General features: G+C 39.1%; 1 protein-coding gene across 7 annotated transcripts in view; it reads right to left on the bottom strand.

The window, feature by feature from the left end:
* Positions 1-18,708, bottom strand: part of LOC307185613 (uncharacterized protein) — a 913,805-nt gene that overhangs the window by 358,777 nt on the left and 536,320 nt on the right. Inside the window, exon 1 of one of the 7 annotated variants that reach the window (XR_013828112.1) lies at positions 747-820. The exons of the other annotated variants lie outside the window; for them this stretch is intronic. The gene's annotated coding sequence lies outside the window, so the exon portion shown is untranslated. Of the gene's footprint in view, positions 1-746; positions 821-18,708 lie in introns of those variants that run through there. 7 annotated transcript variants of the gene reach the window in all.

Below are 18,708 nucleotides of genomic sequence, written 5' to 3'. Positions count from 1 at the left end.
CATTTGGAGAAAACTATTTTACAGAAAACTCTTTTAATTCTGAAAAATACACATGCAAAATTGTGCAATTCTCCACTGAATCTGTCCCTCACTCTGTATCATCCTACCACTCTTTAGCATCTCTCTTTTATTATTCCTTTCTCCTCATACCTTAGCAATTTATCCTACATATGTGTCTATTTATGCTAAAGGCTATTAAATTACAAAATATAGGGCTTCCCTGGTGGCGCAGTGGTTGGGAGTCCACCTGCCGATGCAGGGGACATGGGTTCGCGCCCCGGTCCAGGAGGATTCCACATGCCGCGGAGCGGCTGGGCCTGTGAGCCATGGCCGCTGAGCCTGCGCGTCCGGAGCCTGTGCTCTGCAATGGGAAAGGCCCGCGTACCGCAAAAAAAAAAAAAAAAAAAAAAAAATTACAAAATATATTTCTTAGTGATCTTTTGAAAATTAACAAATAGCTAGATGAATTCTAGGGTAAATTCAACTTCACACTAGAAGGTGTGAAGTTTTGTGAGAAATTTCAGAGAAAATGTTTTTCACACCAAAGGATTATAGAGAATCTCTCACCTGCAAATAGACTAAGGAAAAAAACACAAGAGTATTCACACCTGTAAAAAAGAAAAAAAAGTACTAGAGGACCTTAATCTTGAGGGATCTGTTCTTTCAGTAAAGAAAACATGACATAATTTACAGTTTTAAGGAGTAATGTTACATTATAAATTCATTTAAAATGTCATAGAACTTACTCATTACAGTGAAGTAATTCTTTGAAGATTCATTAATCTTTCCAGTCTCATGGATCCATTTTACAAGGCTTTCCTAAATTCAAATACCATTTCTCAGTTACTAAATAGAACTTTATTTTTAAAAGTCAAGCCCTTCTAAAGGGTGTGAAATTTGTCCCTATATAAAACAAGGGGAACATTCACAAATAATATATAAAAATATGAATCATAACTTGTCACAACATGAATGTATTAATTTTTTAAATTTCAAAGTCAATGAAGAACATGTTAAGATACTATGAGAAGTTGGACTAAAATAGTAATATTTTATATATATACACCCTTTCCCTATTATTTTCATCTTATTTCATACTAAGCCTTAAATGCCTCATGGGTTACAACTACTGTAGCCCTAAGGGACCACTATGATTTCCATTGTACACAGCACTAGAAAAATATCAGGAACACAGGAGGCTCTCCATAAGTGTTGTTTATTTGGAGTGTAGCCTGTATGTCACTGTTAGTAGCCTTAACTATGGTACTGTATAAAACATTTAAAATAAATATACCTTCATTTAAAACTTGTTTTCCATGTATTTTGACATATTATAAACTATATCATTCAGCAATAGCTTAAGTAAATAGATTGGATTTGAGCCATTCAGTTGTTTTAGGGACTATAACATCTATTTTTAGTTTGATTCAAATTTTAGTTATTCAGACTATTGTTTTGGCTTTGAGTAGATACAGCCTAAAAGTCTCATTCTGAATAAAAAAACATTCTTGGAAATTATAATCTTCCCTTCAAAAACCAGCAGAGAGGGCAGAGGGGAAGATGGTGGAAGAGTAAGACGCGGAGATCACCTTCCTCCCCACAGATACACAAGAAATACATCTACACGTGGAGCAACTCCCACAGAACACCTACTGAATGCTGGCAGAAGACCTCAGACCTCCCGAAAGGCAAGAAACTCCCCACATACCTGGGTAGGGCAAAAGAAAAAAAAGAAAAAAACAGAGACAAAAGAATAGGGACGGGACCTGCACCAGTGGGAGGGAGCTGCGAAGGAGGAAAGGTTTCCACACACTAGGAAGCCCCTTCGCGGGCGGAGACTGCGGGAGGCGGAGCGGTGAGCTTCGAAGCCGCGGAGGAGAGCACAGCAACAGGGGTGCGGAGGGCAAAGCGGGGAGATTACCGCACAGAGGATCGGTGCCGACCGGCACTCACCAGCCCGAGAGGCTTGTGTGCTCACCCGCCGGGGCGGGCGGGGCTGGGAGCTGAGGCTCGGGCTTCGGTCGGATGCAGGGAAAGGACTGGGGTTGGCGGCGTGAACACAGCCTGAAGGGGGCTAGTGCGCCACGGCTAGCCGGGAGGGAGTCCAGGGAAAAGTCTGGACCTGCCGAAGAGGCAAGAGAGTTTTTCTTCCCTCTTTGTTTCCTGGTGCGCAAGGAGAGGGGTTTAAGAGCGCTGCTTAAAGGAACTCCAGAGACGGGCGCGAGCCGCGGCTAAAAGCGCAGACCCCGAAGACTGGTGCGAACCGCGGCTAAAAGCGCGGACTCCAGAGATGGGCACGAGCTGCGGCTAAAAGCACGGACCCCAGAGACGGGCGGGAGACGCTAAGGCTGCTGCTGCCGCCACCAAGAGGCCTGTGTGCGAGCACAGGTCACTATCCACACCCCTCTTCCAGGGAGCCTGTGCAGCCCGCCACTGTCAGGTTCCAGGGATCCAGGGACAACTTCCATGGGAGAACACATGCGGGCCTCAGGCTGCTGCAACGTCACGCTGGCCTCTGCCACCGCAGGCTCACCCTGGACTCCGCGCTCCTCCCTCCCCGCGGCCTGAGTGAGCCAGAGCCCCCGAATCAGCGGCTCCTTTAACCCCACCGTCTGAGCAAAAAACAGACGCTCTCCAGCGACCTACACGCAGAGGCGGGGCCAAATCCAAAGCTGAGCCCCGGGAGCTGTGAGAACAAAGAAGAGAAAGGGAAATCTCTCCCAGCAGCCTCAGAAGCAGCGGATTAAAGCTCCACAATCAACTTGATGTACCCTGCACCTGTGGAATACATGAATAGCCAACGAATCATCCCAAATTGAGGAGGTGTACTTTGAGAGCAAGATTTATGATTTTTTCCCCTTTACCTCTTTTTGTGAGGTTGTATGTGTATGCTTCTGTGTGAGATTTTGTCTGTATAGCTTTGCTTCCACCATTTGTCCTAAGGTTCTATCCGTCCCTTTTTTTTTTTCTAAATAATTATTTTTTAATTTAATAACTTTACTGTACTTTATTTTATTTTACTGTATCTTCTTCCTTTCTTTCTTTTTTCCTTCCTTCCCTCCTTCCTTCCTTCCTTCCTCCCTCCCTCCCTCCCTCCTGTCTTTCTTTCTTTCTTTCTTTCTTCCTACTTCTACTAATTCTTTCTCTCTACTTTTTCTCCCTTTTATTCTGAGCTGTGTGGAGGAAAGGCTCTTGGTGCTCCAGCCAGGAGTCAGTGCTGTGCCTCTGAGGTGGGAGAGCCAACTTCAGGACACTGGTCCACAAGAGACCTCCCAGCTCCACATAATATCAAACGGCGAAAATCTCCCAGAGATCTCCATCTCAACACCAGCACCCAGCTTCACTCAACGACCAGCAAGCTACAGTGCTGGACAACCTATGCCAAACAACTAGCAAAACAGGAACACAACCCCACTCATTAGCAGAGAGGTTGCCTAAAATCATAATAAGTCCACAGACAACCCAAAACACATCACCAGACGTGGACCTGCCCACTAGAGAGACAAGATCCAGCCTCATCCACCAGAACACAGGCACTAGTCCCATCCACCAGGAAGCCTACACAACCCACTGAACCAATCTTAGCCACTGGAGACAAACATCAAAAACAACGGGAACTACGAACCTGCAGCCTGCAAAAAGGAGATCCCAAACACAGTAAGATAAGCAAAATAAGAAGACAGAAAAACACAGAGCACTTGAAGGAGCAAGATAAAAATGAAACAGATCTAACAAATGAAGAGGAAATAGGCAGTCTACCTGAAAAAGAATTCAGAATAATGATAGTAAAGATGATCCAAAATCTTGGAAATAGAATGGACAAAATGCAAGAAACATGTAACAAGGACCAAGAAGAAATAAAGATGAAACAAACAGTGATCAACAACACAATAAATGAAATGAAAAAGACTCTAGATGGGATCAATAGCAGAATAACTGAGGCAGAAGAACGGATAAGTGACCTGGAAGATAAAATAGTGGAAATAACTACTGCAGAGCAGAATAAAGAAAAAAGAATGAAAAGAACTGAGGACAGTCTCAGAGACCTCTGGGACAACATTAAATGCACCAACATTCAAATTATAGGGGTTCCAAAAGAAGAAGAGAAAAAGGGACTGAGAAAATATTTGAAGAGATTATAGTTGAAAACTTCCCTAAAATGGGAAAGGAAATAGTTAATCAAGTCCAGGAAGGACAGAGAGTCCCATACAGGAAAAATCCAAGGAGAAATACGCCAAGACACATATTAATCAAACTGTCAAAAATTAAATACAAAGAAAGCATATTAAAAGCAGCAAGGGAAAAACAACAAATAACACACAAGGGAATCCCCATAAGGTTAACAGCTGATCTCTCAGCAGAAACTCTGTAAGCCAGAAGGGAGTGGCAGGACATACTGAAAGTGATGAAGGAGAAAAACCTGCAACCAAGATTACTCTAGCCAGCAAGGATCTCATTCAGATTTGATGGAGAAATTAAAACCTTTACAGACAAGCAAAAGCTGAGAGAGTTCAGCACCACCAAACCAGCCTTACAACAAATGCTAAAGGAACTTCTCTAGGCAAGTAACACAAGAGAAGGATGAGACCTACAATAACGAACCCAAAACAATTTAGAAAATGGGAATAGGAACATACATATCGATAATTACCTTAAATGTAAGTGGATTAAATCCTCCCACCAAAAGACACAGATTGGCTGAATGGATACAGAAACAAGACCCATATATTTGCTGTCTACAAGAGACCCACTTCAGACCTACAGACACATACAGACTGAAAGTAAGGGGATGGAAAAAGATATTCCATGCAACTGGAAACCAAAAGAAAGCTGGAGTAGCACATCTCATATCAGAAGAAATAGACTTTAAAATAAAGACTATTAGAAGAGACAAAGAAGGACACTACATAATGATCAAGGGATTGATCCAAGAAGATGATATAACAACTGTAAATATTTATGCACCCAACACAGGAACACCTCAATACATAAGGCAAATACTAACAGCCATAAAAGGGGAAATCGACAGTAACACATTCATAGTACGGGACTTTAACACCCCACTTTGACCAAAGCACAGATCATCCAAAATGAAAATAAATAAGGAAACACAAGCTTTAAATGATACATTAAACAAGATGGACTTAATTGATATTTATAGGACACTCCAACCAAAAACAACAGAATACACATTTTTCTCAAGTGCTCATGCAACATTCTCCAGGATAGATCATATCTTGGGTCACAAATCAATCTTGGTAAATTTAAGAAAATTGTATCAAGTATCTTTTCTGACCACAACGCCATGAGACTAGATATGAATTACAGGAAAAGATCTGTAAAAAATACAAACACATGGAGGCTAAACAATACACTACTTAATAACGAAGTGATCACTGAAGAAATCAAATAGGATATAAAAAAAATACCTAGAAACAAATGACAGTGGAGACACAACGACCCAAAACCTATGGGATGCAGCAAAAGCAGTTCGAAGAGGGAAGTTTACAGCAATACAAGCCCACCTTAAGAAGCAGGAAACATCTCGAATAAACAACCTAACCTTGTACCTAAAGCAATTAGAGAAAGAAGAACAAAAAAACCCCAAAGTTAGCAGAAGGAAAGAAATCATAAAAATCAGATCAGAATTAAATGAAAAAGAAATGAAGGAAACAATAGCAAAGATCAATAAAACTAAAAGCTAGTTCTTTGAGAAGATAAACAAAATTGATAAACCATTAGCCAGATTCATCAAGAAAAAAAGGGAGAAGACTCAAATCAATACAATTAGAAATGAAAAAGTAGAAGTAACAACTAACACTGCAGAAATACAAAAGATCATGAGAGATTACTACAAGCAACTCTATGCCAATAAAATGGACAACCTGGAAGAAATGGACAAATTCTTAGAAATGCACAACCTGCCAAGACTGAATCAGGAAGAAATAGAAAATATGAACAGACCAATCACAAGCACTGAAGTTGAAAATGTGATTAAAAATCTTCCAACAAACAAAAGCCCAGGACCAGATGGCTTCACAGGCGAATTCTATCAAACATTTAGAGAAGAGCTAACACCTATCCTTCTCAAACTCTTCCAAAATATAGCAGAGGGAGGAACACTCCCAAATTCCTTCTATGAGGCCACCATCACCTTGATACCAAAACCAGACAAGGATGTCACAAAGAAGGAAAACTACAGGCCAATATAACTGATGAACATAGATGCAAAAATCCTCAACAAAACACTAGCAAACAGAACCCAACAGCACATTAAAAGGATCATACACCATGATCAAGTGGGGTTTATTCCAGGAATGCAAGGATTCTTCAATATACGCAAATCTATCAATGTGATAAACCATATTAACAAATTGAAGGAGAAAAACCATATGATCATCTCAATAGATGCAGAGAAAGCTTTTGACAAAATTCGACACCCATTTACGATAAAAACCCTGCAGAAAGTAGGCATAGAGGGAACTTTCCTCAACATAATAAATAAAGGCCATATGTGACAAACCCACAGCCAACATCATCCTCAATGGTGAAAAACTGAAAGCATTTCCACTAAGATCAGGAAGAAGACAAGGTTGCCCACTCTCACCACTCTTATTCAACATAGTTTTGGAAGTATTAGCCACAGCAATCAGAGAAGAAAAGGAAATAAAAGGAATCCAAATCAGAAAAGAAGAAATAAAGCTGTCACTGTGTGCAGATGACATGATACTATACATAAAGAATCCTAAAGATGCTACCAGAAAACAACTAGAGCTAATCAATGAATTTGGTAAAGTAGCAGGATACAAAATTAATGCACAGAAATCTCTGGCATTCCTATACACTAATGATGAAAAATCTGAAAGTGATTTTTCAATCACTTTTGTAAATCTCCCATTTACCATTGCATTTACCATTGCAACAAAAAGAATAAAATATCTAGGAATAAACCTACCTAAGGAGACAAAAGATCTGTATGCAGAAAATTATAAGACACTGATGAAAGAAATTAAAGATGATACAAATAGATGGAGAGATATACCATGTTCTTGGATTGGAAGAATCAACATTGTGAAAATGACGGTACTACCGAAAGCAATCTATAGATTCAATGCAATCCCTATCAAACTACCACTGGCATTTTTCAGAGAACTAGAGCAAAAAATTTCACAATTTGTATGGAAAAACAAAAGACCCTGAACAGCCAAAGCAATCTTGAGAACGAAAAACAGAGCTGGAGGAATCAGGCTCCTTGACTTCAGACTATACTACAAAGCTACAGTAATCAAGACAGTATGGTACTGGCACAAAAACAGAAAGATAGATCAATGGAACAGGATAGAAAGCCCAGAGATAAACCCACGCACATATGGTCAGCTTATCTTTGATAAAGGAGGCAGGAATGTACAGTGGAGAAAGGACAGCCTCTTCAATAAGTGGTGCTGGGAAAACTGGACAGTTATATGTAAAAGTATGAGATTAGATCACTCGCTAACACCATACACAAAAATAAGCTCAAAATGGATTAAAGACCTAAATGTAAGGCCAGAAACTATCAAACTCTTAGAGGAAAACATCGGCAAAACACTCTATGACATAAATCACAGCAAGATCCTTTTTGACCGACCTCCTAGAGAAATGGAAATAAAAACAAAAATAAACAAATGGGACCTAACGAAACTTCAAAGCTTTTGCACAGCAAAGGAAACCATAAACAAGACCAAAAGACAACCCTCAGAATGGGAGAAAATATTTGCAAATGAAGCAACTGACAAAGGATTAATCTCCAAAATTTATAAGTAGCTCATGCAGCTCAATAACAAAAAAACAAACAACCCAATCCAAAAATGGGCAGAAGACCTAAATAGACATTTCTCCAAAGAAGATATACAGACTGCCAACAAACACATGAAAGAATGCTCAACATCATTAATCATTAGAGAAATGCAAATCAAAACTACAATGAGATATCATCTCACACCAGTCAGAATGGCCATCATCAAAAAATCTAGAAACAATAAATGCTGGAGTGGGTATGGAGAAAAGGGAACAGTCTTGCACTGCTGGTGGGAATGTGAATTGGTACAGCCACTATGGAGAACAGTATGGAGGTTCCTTAAAAAACTACAAATAGAACTATCATATGACCCAGCAATCTCACTACTGGGCATATACCCTGAGAAAACCATAATTCAAAAAGAGTCATGTACCAAAATGTTCATTGCAGCTCTATTTACAATAGCCAGGAGATGGAAACAACCTAAGTGCCCATCATCAGATGAATGGATAAAGAAGTTGTGGCACACATATACAATGGAATATTTGTCAGCCATAGAAAGAAACGAAATTGAGCTATTTGTAATGAGGTGGATAGACCTAGAGTCTGTCATACAGAGTGAAGTAAGTCAGAAAGAGAAAGACAAATACCGTATGCTAACACATATGTATGGAATTTAAGGGAAAAAAATGTCATGAAGAACCTAGGGGTAAGACAGGAATAAAGACACAGACCTACTGGAGAACGGACTTGAGGGTATGCGGAGGGGGAAGGGTGAGCTGTGACAAAGCGAGAGAGAGGCATGGACATATATACACTAACAAACGTAAAGTAGATAGCTAGTGGGAAGCAGCCGCATAGCACAGGGATATCAGCTTGGTGCTTTGTGATCGCCTGGAGGGGTGGGATAGGGAGGGTGGGAGGGAGGGAGACGCAAGAAGGAAGAGATATGGGAACATATGCATATGTATAACTGATTCACTTTGTTATAAAGCAGAAACTAACACACCATTGTAAAGCATTTATACCCCAATAAAGATGTTAAAAAAAAAACAAAAAAACCCAGCAGAGATATATTCTGAGGCCCTAGGTTTCAGAGAAGTTGTACAGGTATAGTTTTAGTAGAACTGCAAATGAGGTTAAGAGAAAGTTGTAAATGCCGTTTAGAGATATGCTTGTAAATAGTTAAGTTATTTTACCATACTAATTAGTTTACAGTGAGTGAAGTGATATTTGCTGTTGAAGGTATAGATTCACTTTACTTACGTGAAAAGAAACAATGAAGAGGGAATAGGTCCTCCCTTTTTTAAGCAGTACACCCTTACAAGGAGTATAAAATTTAACTTCCAGTTCCCTGAAAGTCCACATCCAAGCAGGAAAATGTGTAAAGATAAATTCCAAGACCTTTATATTTAAACTTCTGTGTCTGGTACTCAAAGAAGACAGATCTTTTCGTTGAAATTTGCAATGACCTTTCTGACAAAGATTTTAAGCCCAACATAGTAATAGTAGATTGGCAGCCTTACAAATTTGTGTTGTGGGCGGAGAATAAATTAGAAAACATGGATAAAGGCAGATAGTCCTAACACCCCAACTGTTTCACAATTTTTTTTTTTTTTTTTTTTGCTTAGAAGTCAGAGATCTAGTAGCAAGTTCACTTCTAACACTTAACTGCCTTGTGAGTGTTTCAAAGTCTTTTAGTCTATCTATGCCCCAATGTCCTCATATTTGTAAGCAAATGGTTTTGTAATATCTGTACATCAGATGACTGCATAAGCAGTGTTCCCCTGCGAATGACTGCTGAGAGGGGGAACGACAGTTTCACATCTGAGGACGGTGACACAGAGGTTACAGAGCCTGCTGCAGCAACTCCTACAGGAGGCTCAGGGGTGGAGGAGGCGGAGCGTGTAACGTGTACCCTGGAGGCACAAGGCCGTGGGGACCAGGAGAGCAGTGAGAGCATCTGGAGGAACAAGCCTGTGGGAGTTAGGGAAAACACAACCTGAACTGTGCTCCCCTGGCTTCTGCCAAGGCTCTGGTGAGTCTCAACTACATCTATCATCAGGGCCATTGAGGGGAGGAATTACAGAATAAAGATAAAGAAGCGGAGCACAGCGATCGAAGAGAGGCCTGAAGGAAGGGGGCAAAGTAAAGTAAAAAGGAAAGAAATCATGTCTGTAGGTCTACGTAGTCATCTGCAAGACCACAGGGTGAAAAAAACAAAGGAGAGTGAAAATAAGAAAGTCTAGGGGACTTGTGGAAGGGACGTCAGACCATGAAGAGCATTTTAGGAAGCTGCACTTCAAGGAGAATGAGAACAGCTGTTTAGCAAGGGCTTATGTGGTCGAAGCCATTAGTATCATGTGAATTCAAAGAAATAAAAGATTAATAGCAGCTGAAATATACATGAAATCTTACCATTTTGCCAAGTACTGATAATTCGTTATAATTCAAATGAGAGATAGATATTAGATGAGAACTTCAAACCAAAAAAGGAGTTAGTTTAATTATAGAGTTGGGAGAAGTGTCTGAGTCATATTGTGAACATTATCACGGGTTTATTCATCAGATCTCAGACAAAGAATTTATTTTCTTTAGGAATAAACAATGAAGATAGGTAAATTGCAACTGGATTAAAGACACTGCTATGAAAACCATCTAAATGAAATTGCAAGTGAAATTGAAATTTTTATTAGAAGGGAGGAAGATAAATCATGGCAAGGGGCTGACAAACTGTACTCACTGACAAATATTGTCTGCTTCAATGCTAGAAAATAATAAATGTTTGTTGACACAACTTACCAACCTTATCAATATAATGTAATATTTTACTGTACATAATTTGACATGGTTCCCATTCTGTCTCATTTCTGAAGTCACAAGCAGACAGAGTTTTGTTCTCTACAGAAACCCAGAGGTCTAAAATAGACGTGCAGTGCCAGTGGACAGGCACTAGAAGGCAGAAATTGAGCTGCACATTCTGAAAAGTGGAGAAAAAAATACAGTATTCATAGGCAGTTGCCATATAGAGGCCAAGACCAAAGAATGCCCTGAATGCAAGAAGATAGGTACCAGTTTCTGGATGCTGTATCAACAAGTAGTAGGTCCCCAGGCTATGTAGTCAAGAATAAGAAAAAGGTATGATATGAGATAGGCAAGACCCCAGTAACATAAAGGTATACTTCTATGAAAAGATCTGAATATAAGAAAATGTTTGGTTAGCCAGGACAAGGAAGAATTGCAATAATGAGAACTGTGCAAATGCCAGACAAGGAGAAGAGCTTCATGCTCAGTCTAACAGAGTTGAGCTAAAACTATTTTGACCCCTCCTGTTTTAAAACCAGAATTGCCCCTAATGGCACAAGGGGAACTGAGTTTACAGGCTGCAATCAACTGGTACAGGCTGTGAAAAGAGTGGGTCTAGGAACTAGACAGGTTCTGACAAACTGGATGTTAATGCTTTGAATCTTTATAAATGACTCTTTGGAAGTATGCAGAATATAACCCATCTTTTATAGTAGAAAAATACAGTATTATCAATGCAAAGTGCTTTATGATTTTAGTTGGTTCTAGAGGTAAGTAACAGCCAGTGAAAATCAGGCTTAAAATTGACCTGCTAACACATTAAGACAACAAACCAAAGAAATATGAGAATTTTTTAAAAGGTATAGTGCTGATATCACCAGGCCAGACACCTAGATGATTTTGTACACAATACGGTGCAAATGAGTTTTCACTGTGGGAAGTACCCATGTGCTTATAACTCAAAACAATCTAGGAAGGACTCTCAGGAATTTAGTGGACACACTTTCACAGCAGCAGCAGCTGTGAGAGAAAAATAACTCCATAGTTTTTCTGAGGTCCTGGATCATCTTCACTATCATTATTCTGAATTCTTTTTCTGGAAGGTTGCCTGTCTCCACCTCATTTAGTTGTTTTTCTGGGGTTTTATCTTGTTCCTTCATCTGGTACATAGCCCTCTTCCTTTTCATCTTGTCTATCTTTCTATGAATGTGCTTTTTGTTCCACAGGCTGCAGGATTGTAGTTCTTGCTTCTGCTGTCTGCCCTCTGGTGGATGGGGCTAACCTGAGCTGCATCTTTAAGGATTATATTCCAACTATTAAGTGCTATAAAAACTCTAAGCTCACTGAAAATTTGATATTTCTTGAATATGCTAAGCCCTTCACAAATCCTTGCTTTTGTACATTTCTACATCTCCTATTAATATTTCCTATCTTTTCAGCTTTTCAAATTTCTTCTAATCTGTGTGAAATTACATTTTTCAAAGACTGTTATAAAGATATCTCAAACTCCAAATACTCTTCTAGAAGTCTGCAGCTTCCCCATCAAGAGTTAATGTCTATGTCTCTTCTTGAAACTGACTGGCACTTTGTGACTGCCTCAACCAACAGAGTATAGCACAGGTGACACAATGTGAAGTCCAAGGCTAGGTCAGAAAAACGCTATGTACTTCCACCTTGTTCACTTGGGACCTTAGTTCTTAGAACCCACCTACTATGCTGTGAGGAAGTCCAAGCAGCCTGTGAAGAGGTTCATTTAGAAGACCCAAGGGCCTCTCAATCAACAGCTAGTACCAACTAGCCAGACAGTGAGTGAGTAACCTTGAAAGTAGGTCTTCTAGTCACTATTTGAGCTGCCCCAACTGAGCAGCCATAATTCCTTTCCACCAGGCACTGCACAAAATACAGATTACCAAGTAAAATAAATGATGTTGTTTTAAGCCACTAAATTTTGGGGTTGTTTTATGGTAATAAATAATTGGAACATCATCCTTAAATATGCAGCTCAAAAGTTACCTGTTCTTCCCTCCCCACCCACCCATGGTGGCAGCAATCCTTTTATTCCTGCAGGGGAAAAAAAAATTATCAAAGTATAGTTGATTTACAATGTTGTGTTAAAGTATAGTTGATTTAAAATGTTGTGTTAGTTACTGGTGTACAGCAAAGTGATTCAGTCATATATATTCCATTGTAGGTTATTACAAGATATTGAATATAGTTCCATGTGCTATACAGTAGGACCTTGTTGTTTATCTGTTTTATATATAGTAGTATGTATCTGTTAGTCCCAAGCTCCCAATTCATCCCACCCCCACCTTTCCCCTTTGGTAACCATAAATTTGTTTTCTATGTCTGTGAGTCTGTTTTTTATTTTGTAAATAAGCTCATTTGTATCATTTTTTTAGATTCCACATATAAGTGATATCATATATTTGTCTTTCTCTGTCTGGCTTACTTCACTTAGTGTGACAATCTCTCGGTCCATCCATGTTGCTGCAAATGGTATTATATCATTCTTTTTTATGGCTGAGGGTGTAGAGAAAAGGGAACCTTCCTACACTGTTGGTGGGGTTTAAACTGGCACAGCCACTGTGGAGAACAGTATGGAGGTTCCTTAAAAGACTAATAACAGAGTTACCATATGATCCAGCAATTCCACTTGTGAGTATATATCCAGAAAAGACAAAAACTCTAATTTGAAAACATATATGCACCCCAATGTTCATAGCAGCACTATTTACAATAGCCAAGACATGGAAGCAACCTAACTGCCCACCAACAGATGAATGGATAAAGAAGTTGTGACACATATATATATATATATATATATATATATATATATATACACACACATACACACACACACACACACACACACACCACAGTTCTCTAGTCCATGGGTCAAGAAAATTGCCCTGTAAAGGCCCAGAAGTAAATATTCTCAGCTTTGCAGGCAAAGCTGTCTGAAAACGATTCTGTCACTACAATTCTGTCATTACAGCACAAAAGCAACCATAGACAATACATAAATAAATGGGTAGAAGTGTGTTTCAGTAAAACTTGATGATCACTGAAATCTGAATTTCATATAATTCTTATGTGCCACAAAATAGTATTCTTTTTATTTTTCCAACCATTCAAAACTTAAAAAAACATAACAAAACCTATTACCTTGCAGGCTGCACAAAACAGGCAATGGTGTTTAGTGTTTGGCATTCAGACTGAAGTTTTCAGGCTACAGATCTAGAGAGAAGCTTCACGAGGTCCTGCTGCTCAGTACCCCAAGCTACCTGACCCTGCTCCAAGAGCTTTGATTTCCAGGAATCCCTTTGATTATGTGAGCACCTAAAGAGCCTTTCAACGAATCCTTCTATTTGCTTATTTCTTTTATTGCTTGCTTGTTTGAGTTGACCAGAGTTTTTTGTACATGTGCTCAAGAGACACCAGTGCAGGGGCTTCCCTGGTGGCGCAGCGGTTGAGAGTCTGCCTGCCGACGCAGGGGACACGGGTTCGTACCCCGGTCCGGGAAGATCGCACATGCCGCGGAGCGGCTGGGCCCGTGAGCCATGGCCACTGGGCCTGCGCGTCCGGAGCCTGTGCTCCGCAACGTGAGAGGCCACAACAGTGAGAGGCCCGCGTACCAAAAAAATAAAAGACACCAGTGCAATATCTTATGATTAATTTTATGACTTAGTGGCAAGAAAAGAACTATAACATGCTGTAAGAAAATTAACTTTCATAGTTTAAAAGAAAACCATGTCTCAAGACATAGTGTGTAAAATAGCTTGAAGAGCACAATTCACTCTTTATTTTGCTATTTCAATTAACTCTAAGAATACTAAAAGTAGCAACTGTGTCTAATAACATTTACCCTCAAGGTCTCAAAAAATGTTGAGTGGGTATATTTTGGAAGTAGAAGTTTTAATAAGAAATAAAATAAAAATCTCCTAAGTGAGGATTTTAAATCAGATTATTAGAGCAAACTTTCAAGTATGAGTAAATTTACTAGGTTTCTATACTATATTATGCAACTCAAAGTTGAGAAATAATTCTGGAAAACAAATTTAAATATAATTTGAACCTAATACTGCCTTTATTACCACACTAAGTAACTAAAAGAAATGTTTTTAATCAACTTGGTTTTTGTGGTGCATTAATGAGAACACACACACAATTCAGTCAGGCACTTGACTAGTCTATCCCATGGTTCCACTATTTATATACAGACCAGGAGTAGGTTATCCAGCTGCACATAAACACTAGCCACCTGCCAAAGGGCATGAGAATCAAGCTCTAAATAGGTTGTCTTTCAAAACAAGTGTGCATATCCATCCACACATATATCAATTTTCTGGGTAGGAGAGGGTGTAACAGTAACACCCAAAATTATAAAATAAATCCTTTTGCATATCTATGGTAACCATGAACTGGTTATAATTATTAAAATTACTTTTAATATTTTAATTTTGTGAAAACCCTCACCTGGTAACTGCATACTATGTAAATGATGAATACCAGGGAGCTGTTAAACGCTGACAAATGTCTGTCCTGTTTGTTATTCACCATGAGTCACATGTGGGTGATTTGGTATTTCATTTAAAACTTTTTTTTTCATGTCACAGATTTTAAGTTGAAACCGAAAAACAAACGTCTATGAGAAACATGAGGGATACTTGAGTCTACCCAAAATTTTTAGGTCAATCCTCTGCCCCTACTACAGTCTAGGTTTTTTGTGTTTTTTTTTTTTTTCCATTTGTGATATTTTTATGCTCATGACTCATCTATTCTTATACTTTTACATAAACAGATTTTGTTTCCTGGAGGCTATGAATTACGCCCCCTGCTTAAATTTTCCCAAGGGCCTCTGATTCAGTTCATCCTTTTCTTTACAGCTAATGGGATGGCTGAGTCTAAGGCAACATTCCAAGGCTTTAACTTTAATTACAAAATGTATTTATGCCTGGGTACACACACACAGAGTTGCCTTTAAGAAAAAATAAGATTCTGAGGCCCCCTTTAAGCTTCTCTAGAAGATCATTTAAATGGCTGTCATTTCTACTTTTTCAGCTTGTTCATCAAATTAGAAAAATATTTGAGTGAGAAAATTAAATCCTTATTTATGTTCATACTTTCAAAACTGCCCATGGGCAGCATTAAATGACTTTACATTTTTCTAGAAAATATGCACATGGATATTTTTATCTGAAATTTTCTGTAGTTGAAAAAACTTACAATTCAACCATGTATATTTATTTAGACAGGTTTTGATTGTATGCTCATCAAATCATATTAAAAGTATTAAAATAAAAACAGGGATAGCTGTGCTTAGCAATGCTCATATTATGAGCAACTCACACATGAAAATACCAAACATACAAAAAATAATTTTCAAAATTCTCCTTACTTCTTCTGTCACTTTAAGGTCACTCTGCTTCCCCTCTGGCTATATCTAGGAGCTCGTGGAGAACAGTAATGTCCCTTTCTTGGCCTGTCCTACAAATTCTCTGGCAAATAATTTAATTATTTCCCCCTTCTTCCTTCATCAAAGAAATACGTGGTGTATACAGGAAGTTGGTGGGTTTCTCATCCTGTCTCTCATCATTCACTCTTAGTGTATGCTACTTTGGATATACATACTTATAGCATGGACAAAGTCATATATATTAATTCACTTGACTTTTTGGTGTATCAGTGAAAGCACCTGCACATTCAGTCAAGCATTTAACTGTTCTATCCAGCAGTTCTACTACCTATAGACCTGGAATAAGTTATCTGGTTGCATATTCTATTTATGACTATGTCATATATAGATATTTATATATTTATGTAAAGCCCCTATAATGTGACAGATAATTGGGTGGGCTCAAGTGTCAGATTTCCAAGGTTTAAATCCTCATTCCATGAATTACTAAATGTATGAAATTGAGAAAGTTACTTAATTGCTTTGTGCCTCAGTTTCCTCCTTAGTGAAACTGGATAATAGCACCTACCTTAATGAATGAGGATTAGATGATTGCACCTGTGGGAAACACCTAGAAAAGGATCTGGCACGTGGCTTGCGCTCAATAAATGTTTGGCTATTGCTGTCCTCTTTAACTCATTAATCTCTTCCCCTAGGTTTTCCAATTCTCCTAATCACATTAAGAAAAGGAGATAGCTAGCTAGCTAGCTAGCTAGATAGACAGGAAACAGATATAGATATATAGATAGAGATATAGATATGTCTCAGAAGAAATAAATGGTCCACACCCACACTTCCCTGGAAACAATTCAGGAAAACCCCAAAGACACTGGGCCATCATCATTAAAAAAAAAAAAAAAACTCTAATATGCCCTTTTAGAAACTTTGCCCTACTATCCATCTACCCCTTTATCTTTCTATATCTCCTGAATTCTAAATAGCAACATTTCTTATTTAATTCATTTATTTTTGCTTATTTGTATTAGTCTGTTTTTCTACTTTTTATAAAGTACTTTACTCATATTATGGGTTTAGTTAGAGTTGCCCAGATAGTTTTTGATTCTTGATGGAAAAAAATGTTCCAGTTTTCCATATGAAGGGCAACCCAGCTAAAAGTCTTACCACCAGTGGCACTGGACCTGAACCCCACACCTCAGGAATTCTTATCAGCTTTTCTTTCTCTTGCTGACTCTTGGTTCAGCTGATCCAACATGTCCCACATTGAACACATCATTAACAACTGCACTTTCCCTGCATACCTGCCCTTATTCCAGGTTTCGCTCTAGACTCAGAGATGGAACAGCCTGATTGAGGATCTTCTTTGAATCCTTCCTTCTCGTTTCTCTTATCCAAAAAGTCACTAAACTCTATTGAATCTTCCCCCCAAATATCTGTCAAATCCTTCCAGTTAATTTCATCACCACTGCCAAGATCTTAGACCAGGACCTAGACTACATGAACCTCCTAAATTTTCCCTAACTGACCTCCATTTATCAGGTTCTTTTCCCTCAAACTCATTCTTCATGATGTCAGCAGAGTGAGCTTTCTACAGTGCTTCATATTACTCGACTGATTACAAGCTTTCAAAGCCTTCTCTTACTCCTGAATAACAGTCAAAACCTTTAACAAAACTGACAGCATCATCAGGGCCCTTTGCCTTTCTAGTCTCGTGTACTCACGGTCCTGCCAACTCATTTTTTTCTATGTCTCCCAATATACGGAAGACTCTATCCTCTGCCTCTGCTGGTAGCACCATAGTTCACCCTGTTTGCCACTGAATCCTGTTTTAACCTACCTGTCTCTTAGTCATCTTTCCTGTCTTAATTTAAATGGCCTGTGCTCTAAGCAAATTCCCTGGCTCACGCTGGGTGAATGAAGTACTTTGTGTTTCCTCTTTCAGATCACTTGCTACTCCTTCAGATAATTTTTTTCTTTAAAAACTGCTCCCTGACCTCACCACCACCCCCGCCTCCACCCATTGTAACCTCTGTGAGTTTAAGACATATTTTAGAAGTAAACACAGAGTTTATTCAGTGCCTCATATATAGAATAGTGTCTGGCACAGGATGAAGAACAATAAATATCTGTTGCAACGAGCATACTTGTCAGCCTCTCAAGGCTCCACGGAATGACAGTACACAACTGCAAAAAGTCAGCCTGGAAAATGTGAAGGAGATTCATCAAGGAAATACAAAATCTCGATATATGTCTGGAAGAAAGCAAGCAAATAAAAGTGTGTCCTCTGATGAAATAAACAGGAGGAAATTGCATCCCAGAATATGCTGTGAGGGGCTGCATCTGAGATGAGAGTACAGGTCTATTGGAACCCAGGAGAAGATCCCACCTCAGAGTCAGCTGATATGACAGAGGAATATAGAGGGTGGGATTAGCTGAACATACAAGGAATTAGTGGATAAGTCCCATTTCATTCTCAGAGCAGCAAGCAAAGCAGCGTTTACGCCCAGGCCAAAAAGCAAATATCTTTTCTATAAATTATATTTTTTAAACATGAGGGAAGCTCTGGCTTTTAGGTTTGGTATTGGTACTCCGGATTTATACATGGGGCCCACACCTGAAAGCTAACATCCCATCCTTTCACCCTAAACAGAACCTGAAGGTGGACTTAATTCACCAAGGAGCACGAGGTTCCTCATTAACATTTCCTCAT

This window comes from Stenella coeruleoalba (assembly GCF_951394435.1).
Source record: "Stenella coeruleoalba genome assembly, chromosome: 4".
Classification (NCBI taxonomy): domain Eukaryota; kingdom Metazoa; phylum Chordata; class Mammalia; order Artiodactyla; family Delphinidae; genus Stenella; species Stenella coeruleoalba.
Note: the sequence above shows the minus strand (reverse complement) of the source record. Positions and strands in the feature narration are given on the sequence as shown.